Consider the following 14307-nt stretch of genomic DNA (forward strand, 5'->3'; position numbering starts at 1 on the left):
CCTCGACTTCAAGCATCACATTTAATGGCATTTCATCCTTCCTTGACAAATTTCCCACTCTTTGGCAACGATCACACCTTAAAACAAACTGATGAGCATCCTTGAACAAAGTAGGCCAGAAAAAACCTTCTTGAAGAATACGAGCTGCCGTCTTCTCACCTCCATAGTGTCCCCCATAAACCGTGGAATGGTAGTCTCGTAATATCCCCTCCGTCTCACAGAACGGGATACATCTCCTGATGATCTGGTCAGCTCCCTGTCTAAACAAATATGGTTCATCCCACATATATCACTTCACCTCATGCAGAAACTTCTTCTTTTGAGCGGATGTCAAATTAAGAGGCATTATATTGCTGACGAGATAGTTTACAATATCTGCAAACCATGGTTCTTCCTCCTGAATTGCAAACAACTGCTCATCCGGAAAAGATTCATTGATTAACGTCCTATCTTGTGAAGTAGAATCGGGATTCTCCAACCTAGAGAGATGGTCAGCTACTTGATTCTCAGTACCTTTTCTATCTTTGATCTCTAACTCAAATTCCTGAAGTAAAAGCACCCAACGAATGAGTCTCGGCTTCGAATTCTTCTTGAAAACCAGATAGCGAATAGCTGCATGATCAGTGAATACTGTTACTTTCGTACCAAGCAGATAAGATCGAAATTTCTCAAAGCCAAAGACTATAGCCAAGAGCTCCTTCTCAGTAGTGGTGTAGTTCAATTGGGCACCATTTAAAGTCTTACTCGCATAGTAGACCACATGGAAGAGATTTTTCTTGCGCTGTCCCAGAACTGCACCTACCACATAATCACTCGCATCACGCATCATCTCAAATGGTTCTGTCCAATCTGGTGCTGTAATGACTGGTGCCGTGATCAAACTCTCCTTGAGAGTCTCGAATGCTGCCAAACATTCATCATCAAATTTGAAAGGCACATCTTTCTCAAGCAAATTGCACAACGGCTTAGATATCTTTGAAAAGTCCTTGATGAATCGCCGATAAAAACCCGCATGACCAAGAAAACTACGGATTCCTTTCACAGAATTAGGTGGGGGAAGATTTTCAATGACTCCCACCTTGGCCTTGTCCACCTCCAGATCCTTGCTAGAGACCTTATGCCCAAGGATAATGCCTTCACGCACCATAAAATGACATTTCTTCCAATTAAGCACCAAATTAGTTTCCACGCATCTTTTGAGTACGGCGCGCAGATTATTCAAACATTCATCATATGAGTGTCCAAAGACGGAGAAGTCATCCATGAACACTTCGACGTTATTTCCAATCATGTCAGAGAATATAGCCATCATACATCTCTGAAAGGTGGCCGGTGCGCCACATAACCCAAACGAAACTCTGCGAAAAGCAAATGTGCCAAATGGACAAGTGAAGGTAGTCTTTTCCTGATCCTCTGGTGCAATACAAATCTGATTATACCCGGAATAACCATCCAGAAGACAAAAATACTCATGTCCCGCCAATCTGTCAAGCATCTGATCAATAAATGGAAGAGGGAAGTGATCCTTCCTTGTGGCTTTGTTCAATTTTCTATAATCCATGCATACTCTCCATCCTGTAACTGTTCGAGTAGGGATGAGCTCATTCTTTTCATTTGCAACCACAGTGATACCTCCCTTCTTAGGTACACATTGTACGGGGCTCACCCACGAGCTGTCAGAAATAGGATAAATGATGCCTGCATCTAGCCATTTCAGAATTTCTTTCTTCACCACCTCCTTCATGATGGGATTCAGTCTTCGCTGTTGTTCCACAGTTGGCTTACTACCTTCCTCTAGCAGAATTTTATGCATACAATATGAAGGACTTATCCCCTTGATGTCTGCTATGGTCCATCCAATAGCCAATTTGAATTCTCTCAAAATCCTTAAGAGCTTGTCTTCCTCACTACCTGAAAGGTCAGATGAAATAATAACAGGTAACGTAGATGAATCACCTAAAAAAGCATACCTCAAGTGTTCAGGTAATGGCTTGAGCTCCAAGGTATGTGCTTCCTCTATTGATGGTTTGAGCTTCCCTTCAGCGTTCTTGAGGTCAGAAGTACCAAGAGATTCAAATGGTATGTCCAGCTTTCGCTTCCAGGGAGAAGCGTTCAGATATTGTAATTGCTCGTTGCTATCTTCATCATCGCTGTCAAAATCCCCCACTAAGGCCTTTTCCAATGCATCAGACATTAGCATGTGATCGAGTTCCGAAGTAACCGCAGAATCAATCACATCCACTTTTAAGCACTCCTCATCTTCTGTAGGGAATTTCATTGCCTTGAATACGTTGAAGGTCACATCCTGATCTTGGACCCGCATAGTAAGTTCACCTTTTTGTACATCTATCAAGGTACGGCCAGTAGCCAAGAAAGGCCTTCCCAAGATTATAGGAATCTTCTTATCTTCCTCAAAATCCAGAATAACAAAATCTGCTGGAAAGAAGAGCTTATCCACCTTGACGAGCACATCCTCAACTATGCCCCTTGGGTAAGTAATGGAACGGTCAACCAATTGTAGTGACATGTACGTGGGTTTTGGATCAGGCAGATCCAGTTTTTTAAAGATCGACAACGGCATCAGATTAATGCTTGCTCCCAAATCACAAAGGCACTTGTCAAAAGTTAGATTGCCAATGGTGCAAGGAATGGTGAAGCTTCCTGGATCTTTCAGTTTTGGTGGTAACTTTTGTTGCAGAACAGCGCTGCATTCTTCCGTGAGAGCAACGGTTTCAAGGTCATCCAGTTTCACCTTCCTTGAAAGAATAGTCTTCATAAACTTCGCATAACTAGGCATTTGTTCCAGAGCCTCAGCGAAAGGTATATTGATGTGAAGTTTCTTGAACACCTCCAGAAACTTCCCGAACTGTCTATCTAGCTTTTGTTGCTGCAATCTCTTAGGAAAAGGTGGTGGAGGATAGAGCTGTTTCTCCCCTGTATTAGCCTCAGGCAGAGTGTGTTCAACAGTAGTCTTCCTTGGTTCCGCCGCTTTCTCCTTTTGCTTAGATTCTTCATCTCTAACTTCAGCTTCGACTTCCTTTGCCTTTTCAGCATCAGCCACTTTTCCAGACCTTAAGGTAATAGCCTTGACTTGCTCTTTAGCTTCCTTCCTGCCTGGTACTTCCGTGTCACTGGGAAGAGTGCCAGGTTGATAATTGAGCACTGTATTGGCTAATTGACTGATTTGATTTTCCAAGGTCTTGAAAGAAACCGCCTGACTCTTGCACAACAGCTTAAGTTCCTCAAAATCAGCACTAGTAGGTGCAGTTGCACTTCCCTGTTGAGGATATGATTGCCTTGTAGCATACTGCTGTGGTTGCTGGAATCCAGGTGGGTTAAACTGTTTACTCACTCCTTGCTGATATGGTGGCTGAATAGCATTCTGATTATTCCCCCAGCTGAAATTTGGATGATTTCTGTTATTAGGATGATAGGTCGCTGGCACAGGCTGCTGTTGTCGCTGATAATTATTCACATACTGAACAGATTCGTTGACAAGAGAACACTGATCCGTAGCATGAGAACCTGCACAAAGCTCACAAACCATAGCTATTTGATTAACTCCATACGTAGCCAGAGAATCAACCTTCATTGATAGCGCTTGGAGCTGGGCTGCAATAGGGGTGGCTGCATCAACTTCCAGAATACCTGCTACCTTGCCTGACGTCATCCTCTGAGTTGGGTTTTGATGCTCATTTGCAGCCATCGTCTCGATAAGATTATACGCCTCAGTATAGCTTTTAGCCCATAAGGCGCCTCCAGCTGCTGCATCGAGCATGGGCCGAGATTGGGCCCCCAAACCATTATAGAAACCAGTGATCACCATCCAATCCGGCATTCCATGATGTGGACATTTTCTCAACATTTCCTTCTAGCGTTCCCAAGCCTCGCACATAGATTCTGTAGGTTGCTGCGCAAACTGAGTAAGAGCACTCCTCATAGCAGCAGTCTTTGCCATCAGATAAAACTTCACCAGAAACTTTTGCGCAAGATCTTGCCACGTAGTGATGGACCCAGCTGGTTCAGAATGTAACCAGTCTTTAGCCTTGTCCCTTAGTGAGAATGGGAAAAGCCTCAACTTGATAGCCTCATCAGTCACGCCATTATACTTAAAAGTGCTGCAGATCTCGACAAAATTCCTTATGTGCATGTTGGGGTCTTCAGTTGCCGCTCCTCCAAAAGAAACAGAATTATGCACCATCTGAATAGTGCCCGGCTTGATTTCAAAGGTGTTAGCTTGAATAGCCGGATGAAGGATGCTTGACTGAATGTCATCAATTTTAGGCCGAGAAAACCCCATAAGAGCTGGATCAGCTTGAACAATACGATCTCCCATGTTTACTGGTTCTTTCTGCTCAGTTCCTGAATCCGAATCCTCAAAATCTAACTTCTCCGGAATATCAAGAACTTCGTCTGTCTCCTCAGCTGTATCTAAAGTCCTCTTGCGAGCACGAGAACGAGTTTGCATAAACGCTTGCAAAAGTACCTGAAACACAACCGAAAAGAGTAAGTAACTACTACGTCCTAATCACTGAGTCCTAATGACCAATGATGGTAAGTACATAAACTAAACAAATACGCCGAGTCCCCGGCAGCAGCGCCAAAAACTTGTTAGGGCGAAATCACGCGCTAATATTCACGCAAGTATACGCGTTCACAAGTAATATAGAATACTTTCTAGTTCGTTCCCTCAGAGACTCAGACTAAATTATTGTCTAATTAAACTCACTCACCAATGTATGATTACTTCTCAATGTTAAGATAATAACACTTAAAATTGTTGAGTAAATATTAACTATAATTAACTACTTAATTAACCACTTAACTAACACTTCAATTTATCAATAATAAAACACTCATGAGATCACAACTTCATTATTACTTCCTTCTATAGCCATTGTTATTACCTTTAGCATGTGACAGTGATGATATTAATCGAATAACACGAAACTGATAAAAGCCAACTTTCATTGTACTAATACCATTCTACCAAGCATCCACAATTAAGATAGAAGTTGAATAGTCATCAATTATGTTGAGTTCCTATATGTCTACAGAAATTTACAACACAACGATTTAAGCACAAGTTATTCCTTTTTGATTACATAGGGCAAATAAAACTATTAGAGTTACCCACTAATCATGCACAACGTACATGAACCTATGCTAGCATGGCAAGTTCTAAATCTCAAGATCCACCGTCGCTTCACAAGAGATTAACACCCTATCTTATATGTTCGCGATGCACATAAGATGAATACGCACAACCAATACTAGATATCAAGCAATCATCACACACTAAAGTATTAAACAATTAACTAAAGAATTCCATAATAAATCCGTTGCAACCCCATGATCACGATTAGCCCATAATAGAACTTATCGCCATCATGGGTTCATATGAAATCATGATAAACAAACACAAGAAAATAATAACTAAACTAATTATATTAAATCAGAGTACGTCACAAGAGTAAATTAGTCAAAGCAAGAAAACTAGCATCCAACGTTACAACGAAACAAAAATCACAAGAAAATATGTTTCCTCTTCGTTGCGGTGTGCTAAATCGGTCTTCTTCCTTATCTCCTTCGCTTCTTGCGTAAAACACAATCTAAAACATAATCCCCTTTAATACTCTCTGTGAAAACGTCTCAAATCTACCTAAATAATAGTCCCATAAAACTCAGATTACATAGAAGTTGGAAGCCAAACAGAAGTAGAAGTCTAAAATAATTTATCTTTTTCCCCGACCCTGCGCGCCCGCGCAGCTATCTGCGCGGCCGCTCAGCATAGCTGCGCGGGCGCGCAGGCCTCTACTGGAAAAAATCCAGGTTTGCTCCGTTTCTTCACCGTAATCTGCCCATTCCTTTCCTCTCGCAATGGTGAACACATGCCAAGGCTTATTCTTGATGATTCCTCCCCCGAAATGCAACTAATACCCTGAAATGCATAAACACTAGAAAAACGCATCAAATACACAAAATACTTGATTTCAAGACACCAATTTAAGCCATTTTAAGACGTTCTAAGTGGTATAAAATGCCACTTATCACATAACATATATCTTTTTGGAATGAGACTTAAGGTCTTAAACCAACAATTAATATAATCATTCCCTTCTCAGATCTTTCTGAATATTATAAAATTTTATCAGTAAGCTTTAAAATTTATCTCGTGTTTCCAAAATTTTATTTCGCGAGTATTTTAACTTATTTATTGTGTATAGTTACTTTTAAGAATTATGCCGCATCCTTCCACAAATCACAACAATCATCTATCTTGGACGATACGCATTCAATTTCATTAACTAATATGTTTATCTTTTAATAACCACGCACGGTTTTCATTACTATCGTCGCAATCTGGTAGAACCTTAATCGTTATACCGTTAGTTCTTAAAAGGTTTCATCATCGAATCACCATTACTTTATCTCTACTTATGGTTCCGCATCAACTTTCGTCACTGATCCGGTTATGGGGATCAAATTTACCATAACTTATTTTGCTCAAGGTAGAGAACTTCACAATTTCTTGAAGAGCACGTTCGCAGTTCGATTACATTTAAGATTTCTTCCATCTTGAATCTTTATGACAAATATCTTCCCGTGACGAAGGGATGTTTCACGGAGTAATTGCATGTCTGAGTCATTGTTCAGAATTTCCTGATCTTTGATCATCGTCCCGTTACTCGTTTGCTCCGTCTGACGCACACAACTTTACTTCCTTATTTTGTAATTGGTCTAATTATTACGGTTCACTACGATCCATTCCTCATCGAAATCTTCCAATTCGAAGTGCATCGTGTTAACGTAATCTACATTACTGGTGAGATCCATGTAGCAAGAATAATTGTCTAACCTGATATCTTCGCCATGTCCATATTTGTCAGTGCATCCATTTTCCTTGCTCACAGATGTCCACCATTTATCGATTTGCAGTCGTATCTATATTCTTTGTATGATTCCACGTATCACACTATTTCATTTCTTTTGAAATCGTCAAAGGACAGAGTCTACGCAAGAGGAGAGTTTGCGAATATGACTTTGATTGAAAACTGAATAAGGAATAATAATGCCACAAACAATTAGGAGAATTTCTAATTCAGTAAATAGAAGCAAGAAAAATGAGTGAAGATCTAGATGTGAATGAGACAACCATGTTCGTACTAAAGATGGCCAGTCTTTCATACTATATGGCATAAAGCACATGATTAGGTGGCGTCCCACCCGACTCTTCATCATTTCGACAAAGCGTCATACCACAACACTGCTTGTCTCAATCAGAAATTAGTGATTTGAGGAGAGAAACAATTCAGAAGGAATACAACAAATTTTCTTTTGTCTTCACCTCATATGATTTATCCACAGAAGAAACTTATACGTATTCAAGAATTAAGAAGAACATATGCTATCATATAAAGAAGAGGAATTTCGATGTTGATCACCTTCCACGCTTCACCTAATTATGCCTTCAGAAACCAGTCAAGTGAGAGATTCACCATTTAGGTCACATTATATCTTCAGAATATCGTCTGGAAATGCCTCCACATTAAATGCTTTAATGATTTGATCGTAATCGCGTTCCTATGAAATTTATAATTATTATTTCCAACTTCTTCTCTGCCATGTAGGATAACCATTGATCCCGTAACGCTTCAATTTTGTTGATAGGACTATTATTATTATTATTATTATTATTATTATTATTATAATTATTATTATTATTATTATTTCCAATTATCTGGAAGATTCTTCCATTTCCTTCGGTCATCCGCTGTCCGTTCAAATTATGAATCTCATTAAATTTTAATAATTTCATGAATTGAGTAAATAATGTTTTAACAATTTAATCATTATTATTAAACAAAATTTATGTTCACCTTTCACGAAAACTTTAAACTTTATTCTCACTAGTGGGTCTACTTGGTCCTCCAGATTAACCATACTGAGTCTAATTCCATTCTCCTTTTTAGGTCATTTTCTACTTATAATAACAAGAACATAAATAGTAATTCGACAACCAAATTGTAAAACTCATTTCATACAAAAATCTTCTAAAAGTTGATTAAGAAAATCTTCTCCAAAATCTCTCTTTTAAAATTTTGAAAATCAATTATTTGGTCGTCATTACTATATAATTTACTTGTTATCCTCTTGACCCGCTAATGAAATATCTAATTAAAGGAATGCCCATATAAGGGTCTCTCCATTTTGGTACATCTTCCTCTCTTCCTTGGATTCTGCTCGCACTTATTAGTCACCGAAACTCCATTTACCGTCGTATATCATTTTATTTCTAACTCGAACCCAATGATGACGTCCGCCATTGTCTTTTATATTCTTGTCGTCGTTCTTGACATTATGCTTACAACCACGCATGCGATTCGACGTTCCGTCTGTAGATAGGGTCGCATCTTCTTGCTAGTCTTACCTATACCTATTAAGGTAGCTATCATTTCTCGCGCAGCTCCCGATGAGTGATAAGAATCTTCTCCCAATGGTGGTGCCTTCAAAATGTGCAACGTTGGTTCTTCATCAGCTTTCATCAACTTGTTGCCTCCAGCGTGATGCTCGTCCTACTACCTAAGTTATATCGTACCCAAAACTCATGTAGCCTCTCTTACGTGAAATTCTCACAAGACTCATTCGCATCTTATTCAAAATTATAGGATCGGAGACCCCATTATACCTATAGCGTTGCGATATTCGCCTTACGTTTGCCTCAACAATCCTGGCTTACCAATTCCGTATTGGACCAGCCAATCCTCATTCACACTCACTTCGAACTTAAAATAAGTATGCCTAGGGTCTTTCCTATCTCATATGGCCTATCACTCCTATCTTACCCTCACCTATTTTTATTTCAGTGACCAATAACCTGTAGCTCTGATACCAACTGTAACACCCCCAAATCTGGGGTCAGGATTGGGTGTCACTACACAACTTTACCTAATAATAAAACCTGTATATTAAAATAAATATACAGATAACCCCTCATATTCAGGATCGCTTATAGGTTATAGTATGAAACAAGAATCTAACCTTCTAAAATTTACATTGTCTAAATATAATTCCATTACCTTATTAGTAATTTCCTTGTATTGATCATTCTGTCATCTCCAAATTTCTTCAGCTGGAATCTCACCACCTTTGCTGTCTATTAAAATCTATTCACTTTGCCCTCATTTGATACTGAAAGAAATAAGAGTTCACAAAGAAAGAGTGAGCCAAAAATGCCAAGCTAGTATCATAAATGGTTTCCAGGTATCGATCCAGAAAACTCCTGGAAATGATTATAGAATGATTTTAAAAACGTCTTTAAATAGTTGAGCGAACAAAATATTGGCCCTCATTGGCCTTTAAGCATAAATCACATTTTTTTCCATAAAAGGACAGTAATTGTTTCAATATTTCATCCTTTTGAATTAGATCTTTGTGTGAGTTTGTAATTATGAACCATTCGGAAAGGAATGTCGTTAGTGGCGATCAACAATAAATTAGACTGGACACTAGGAACTAACGTATGCACTATAATATGCTGATCAGTTAGGAGATAGTGCGGATCTATACCCAACTGCATAGACCCAACCAACATATGGGGCACCCAGGCAACTATGGCCTAAGGGTCAGATTCATCCCTAACCCATAGGATCCAGCTTATCACTGGTCCTAATAGTAACCATCCATCTCGTAGAGTATTTTGATATCAAATCATTTTGATTTCAAAACATCCCAAATTAGGGTTCACAAATAACCCGAACGAATGGGTATTTGCTCAAGAGAGCAATCGAATTATAAGAACAATAATGAAAAGAACTGGCATAATAAGAGTAAATGCAGCAAAATATAAAACAGTTAACTATTCTGAACTTAGAATAGGAGCGAATAAATATTTGCAGTATTTAAGGAAAAAAGTTAGGAATACTTGCAGTATTTAAAAGAAAGTTCAAGAATACTTGCCTCAATTGATAATCATATGATCTTCAACTAGCTGCTATATCACTCAGTCCTGTTGCATTTGTATTTCCCTCGACAGGCTACTTGACTTTTCTTATCATCTACCTTTTTAGGTTTATCTTTACTCTGAGTCCACTCGTTTCATTATTACACGCAATCAGGCTTTACTTCTACAATCTCTATCTGGCTTTGAACGTCTCACAATATGTGCATCTATCATAAATAATACTATTCAATGAACTGGAAATATATAATTGACTAGTCTATACACTTATCTCTATCGTCTACCCGCCCGATAATAATATATATAAGAATCACATCTCATTCAGATAACGTTTAAAAGACATGCTGACTCATTATTCACATAATACGTACACATAGGGCAGGTAATCATATTATCCACAAAACATATAATCACGTAATTCATGTAGCACATAAGTTGAATCGACAAAAGATAGGTCTTAATACATTTAGAATTGAAATCGGGTCCAAAAGAATATTTTATCGATCAATAACCGACTCAGAACGATTCCTAAAGCAAACACCCTTTTGATACAAAAGAATTTAGGTCTCAAAAATACTTTTAATAGAAGCAGAATATTTTTCTGAGTCTAGAGGCGTTCGTTTCGTATTAAACAGACGAACGGTTGTTTTATTATGAATTTTTGAACATTTTTCAGAATTAAACGGTCTCCGAATCAGTTAATAATTAAATCATAGGGTTCGAATACCTAAATATGACTTTAAAATAATTTTATAATAATTATCGAGCTTCTAAAATAATTTAAAATAATATTTTAAAGCTCGAAACTATTTTTCGGAATTTTTAAATTAATTTTAAATAATTAAATCTGATTATTAAATTAATTAAAATTAATTAATAATTAATTAAATTAATTAATCAATTAATTATAAATTAATCAATTAATTAAAATAATTAAAATTAATTAAAATTAAATCAGATTTATTTTTAAATAATTAAAAATAATTTTCTAGATTTTTAAAATAATTTTTCGAAATTAAATATAGATTTTTAGGATTAAAACAGAATTTTAAAATAATTTTTAAAATAAAAGAAATCAGAAACTGTTTCTGATTTTTGGTTTAGGAGAAAAGAAGATTGAAACCGGATTTTCAAAAAAAAAGAAAACGGGTCGGAACCGGGTCTCAGCCGGGTCACGAAGAACACCGGCGAGTAACCCAGATTTCGGTGATCGCTGGCAGGCCTCGGGTCACCTCCGACGGGGGTCGAAACTTCAGGTTTTGGACTCGATTTTTGCTGAAATCTGTTTGTACACAACCTAGTACTCTGTTCCTAACATTATCCAACAGGAACGATCATTGGATCATTGTTTCCGGCATAAATCACCGTAAAAACCGGCCACCACCGTGGCTCTCCGGCGATCGATCGAAATCGATCGATTCTCAGCAAAACACAGCTTTCAATAGCTTAAAACGAAGCTAACAACTACAGTAGTCTAATCCCGGGATTAAAACACGTAATTATTTCACATGTAATCAGAAAAATACAAATTAAAATCGAATACAATAAAAATAATCAAAATCTCAGTTTAATCATTCTAGCAATCGTTTGATACAAGTGAGCATATGAATCGATTGAAAATTAAATAGGGAAGCTTTTCCAATCATCAGAATTTATTAATAACCCTTAAATCAAAAATACTCAATTCGACCCATGAATCCTAAAATTACAAATTTACAAATTACTAATCGTTTGAATGATTTGATGTCATAAACAGAAAGAGCATAAAAATCTGAACATTTTGGTTACTCATACTTCGAATTCTGAAATCTACATCACCCTCAAATTTGGGTTTGATTCTCAGAATTCTTCAAGAACACCAAGAACACATATTCAAAGAATTTTCAGAGAATCAAACCTAAATTTCTACATGATACTGAGCTCTATTTCAGAAGTATAATATACCAAATTGACCAGAAAAACATGCTCTATAACATGGAATTATCAAAACACATCAACAACATCAAGAACAAATTTTTATAATTTAATTATTAAATAATTCGAATATAAATAAATAAATAAGAAAATTACCATGATTTCTGGGCAGAAACTGATGATTGATTCAGAAAGAAGATTTCGAGAGCTTCGTTTTGATATGCTGCACACCCGAATCGGAGTTCGGTAACGCCTTCGTTCGTGCGTTTGATTCTCAGGAACGTATCGGTTTCTAGGGTTTTTCTCTGTATTTACGGTATTTTTACGGGTTGCAAAATGAATAAACGAAATAAATGAAATAAGAAATAAGCTATTTATATTTATGGAATATTGGATCGTTCTGGATCATTTTGGATCGTTAAATTAGTTGTTTAGCCGCTAAGTAATTGCAATAACGATCCGATTTGATATCAGTTTTGGATAATTATCCCAACCGGGCTTTTTATAAAATACTTTATACGAATATAACGTAATAATATCCCGTCTTTTGAAAATACGGGTTTCGTTGATTTACTGAAATGATTGTCGTATCGAAAATTTTGCGCCGAGCCGCGCACTGGTCAAGCCGTAATCCGAATCGAAAAAGTCAAAACACGAAAAATGTCCGGAATTACCAGATTAGGTTAGAATAGAGTTTTCGGAAAAATTTTGGGTTATAAAAACGTAAAAATGGTTGTAGTCGGACGATTCCCGGCTTTATAAAATAATTTTTTATAATTATTCAGAACATAATTAATAATTCATAATTCATTATAAAATCATCTAACACTCCAAAAATTAGCAGGAAAATACCTTAATTATCTATATTTTATTCTGAACATATTAAAATTAACGTACTCACATTTTATTACATACAAACATCCAATTATTATTATCAATCATTAAATAATTCATCAAAAATTCATATAATATTCACATAATAATCATATATTGATACAAATAATTATACGATATTTCTTGAATGTTACATGCTCCTGATGGCCTTTGTGATTCCTGACAAAAGGCAAAACAAAGAAAATCTTCATTCAAGAGCAAGAATGAATCTTCAATTCTTGAGCCTTATCACCCACTACATGTTGATCTATTTGGTCCATTGAATGTCATGTCTATTGCAAAGAAGAAATATGTTATGGTCATAGTGGATGAGTTCACCAGATACACATGGGTGTATTTCTTGCACACAAAAAGTGAAACTGCATCTATCTTGATTGATCATGTCAAATAACTGGATAAATTGGTTAAAGACTCTGTGAAAATCAGAAGAAGTGATAATGGCACTAAGTTCAAGAATTTGATTATGGAAGAGTTTTGCAAAGACCATGGAATCAAGCAGGAATTTTCTGCTCCTGGAACTTCACAGCAAACTGGAGTTGTTGAAAGAAAGAATAGAACTCTTATTGAAGCTGCAGGAACTATGCTTGATGAAGCAAAGTTACCAACCTATTTTTGGGCTGAAGCTGTGCAGACTACTTGTTTTACTCAGAATGCAACACTTATCAACAAGCATGGAAAGACACCATATGAGATTGTGAAGAAAAAGAAGCCAAATCTGAAGTATTTTCATGTATTTGGATGCAAGTGTTTTCTTCTTATGACTCATCCTGAACAACTATCCAAATTTGATCTAAAAGCTGATGAAGGAATTTTTGTTGGATATCCACTTTCCATAAAAGCCTTCAGAGTCTACAATTTAAGAACAAGGGTTGTCATGGAATCTATCAATGTCTCTTTTGATGATAAGAAGATTACAGGACTTGAATATTTCAATGATCATGATCAGCTGAGATTTGAGAATGAAGTTTTAAATTCTGATTCTGTAAATCCTGATAGTCTAAATCCTGATACTGCAAACTTTGATGGGTTAAACTCTGATGTTATTGAAACTGTGGTACTACGCCAAAAGAAAATGCACCTGTGCAGGGGGAGCATATTGAAGATACAACCACATCTCAAGAAGCATTAGAACCTAGAACAGGCTCTTCAAGTTCTGATTCATCAAGTTCTAATGAGTATGATGGGAGAACTTAGCTATTTTCTGGGCCTTCAAGTCAAGCAGAATGAAGAAGGAACTTTTATTTGTCCATCTAAGTACACCAGAAATTTGTTGAAGAAATTTGGAATGCAAGACTGTTCAAGTGCATCCACTCGTATGGCCACTGCAACAAAATTTGATAAGGATACTGGTATATCAGTAGATATTACTGATTATAGAGGTATGATTGGCTCACTACTCTATCTAACTACAAGTAGACCGGATATCATGAATGATACTTGTCTTTGTGCAAGATTGTAAGCAGATCCAAGAGAACCTCACTTAACAACTATGAAAAGAATTTTCAAGTACCTTAAGGGTACAGTTAATCTGGGATTGT

At 36.9% G+C, this 14307-nt stretch overlaps 1 non-coding gene across 1 annotated transcript; it reads left to right on the forward strand.

Annotated features, from left to right (window-relative positions):
- Nucleotides 1-3836: 3836 nt before the first annotated feature.
- Nucleotides 3837-3943, forward strand: LOC141669607 (small nucleolar RNA R71). Its single transcript, XR_012553876.1, has one exon. It is a non-coding gene; the product is annotated as a small nucleolar RNA R71 (small nucleolar RNA).
- Nucleotides 3944-14307: the final 10364 nt, after the last annotated feature.

This window comes from Apium graveolens, chromosome 6 (genome assembly GCF_009905375.1).
Source record: "Apium graveolens cultivar Ventura chromosome 6, ASM990537v1, whole genome shotgun sequence".
Classification (NCBI taxonomy): Eukaryota; Viridiplantae; Streptophyta; class Magnoliopsida; order Apiales; family Apiaceae; genus Apium; species Apium graveolens.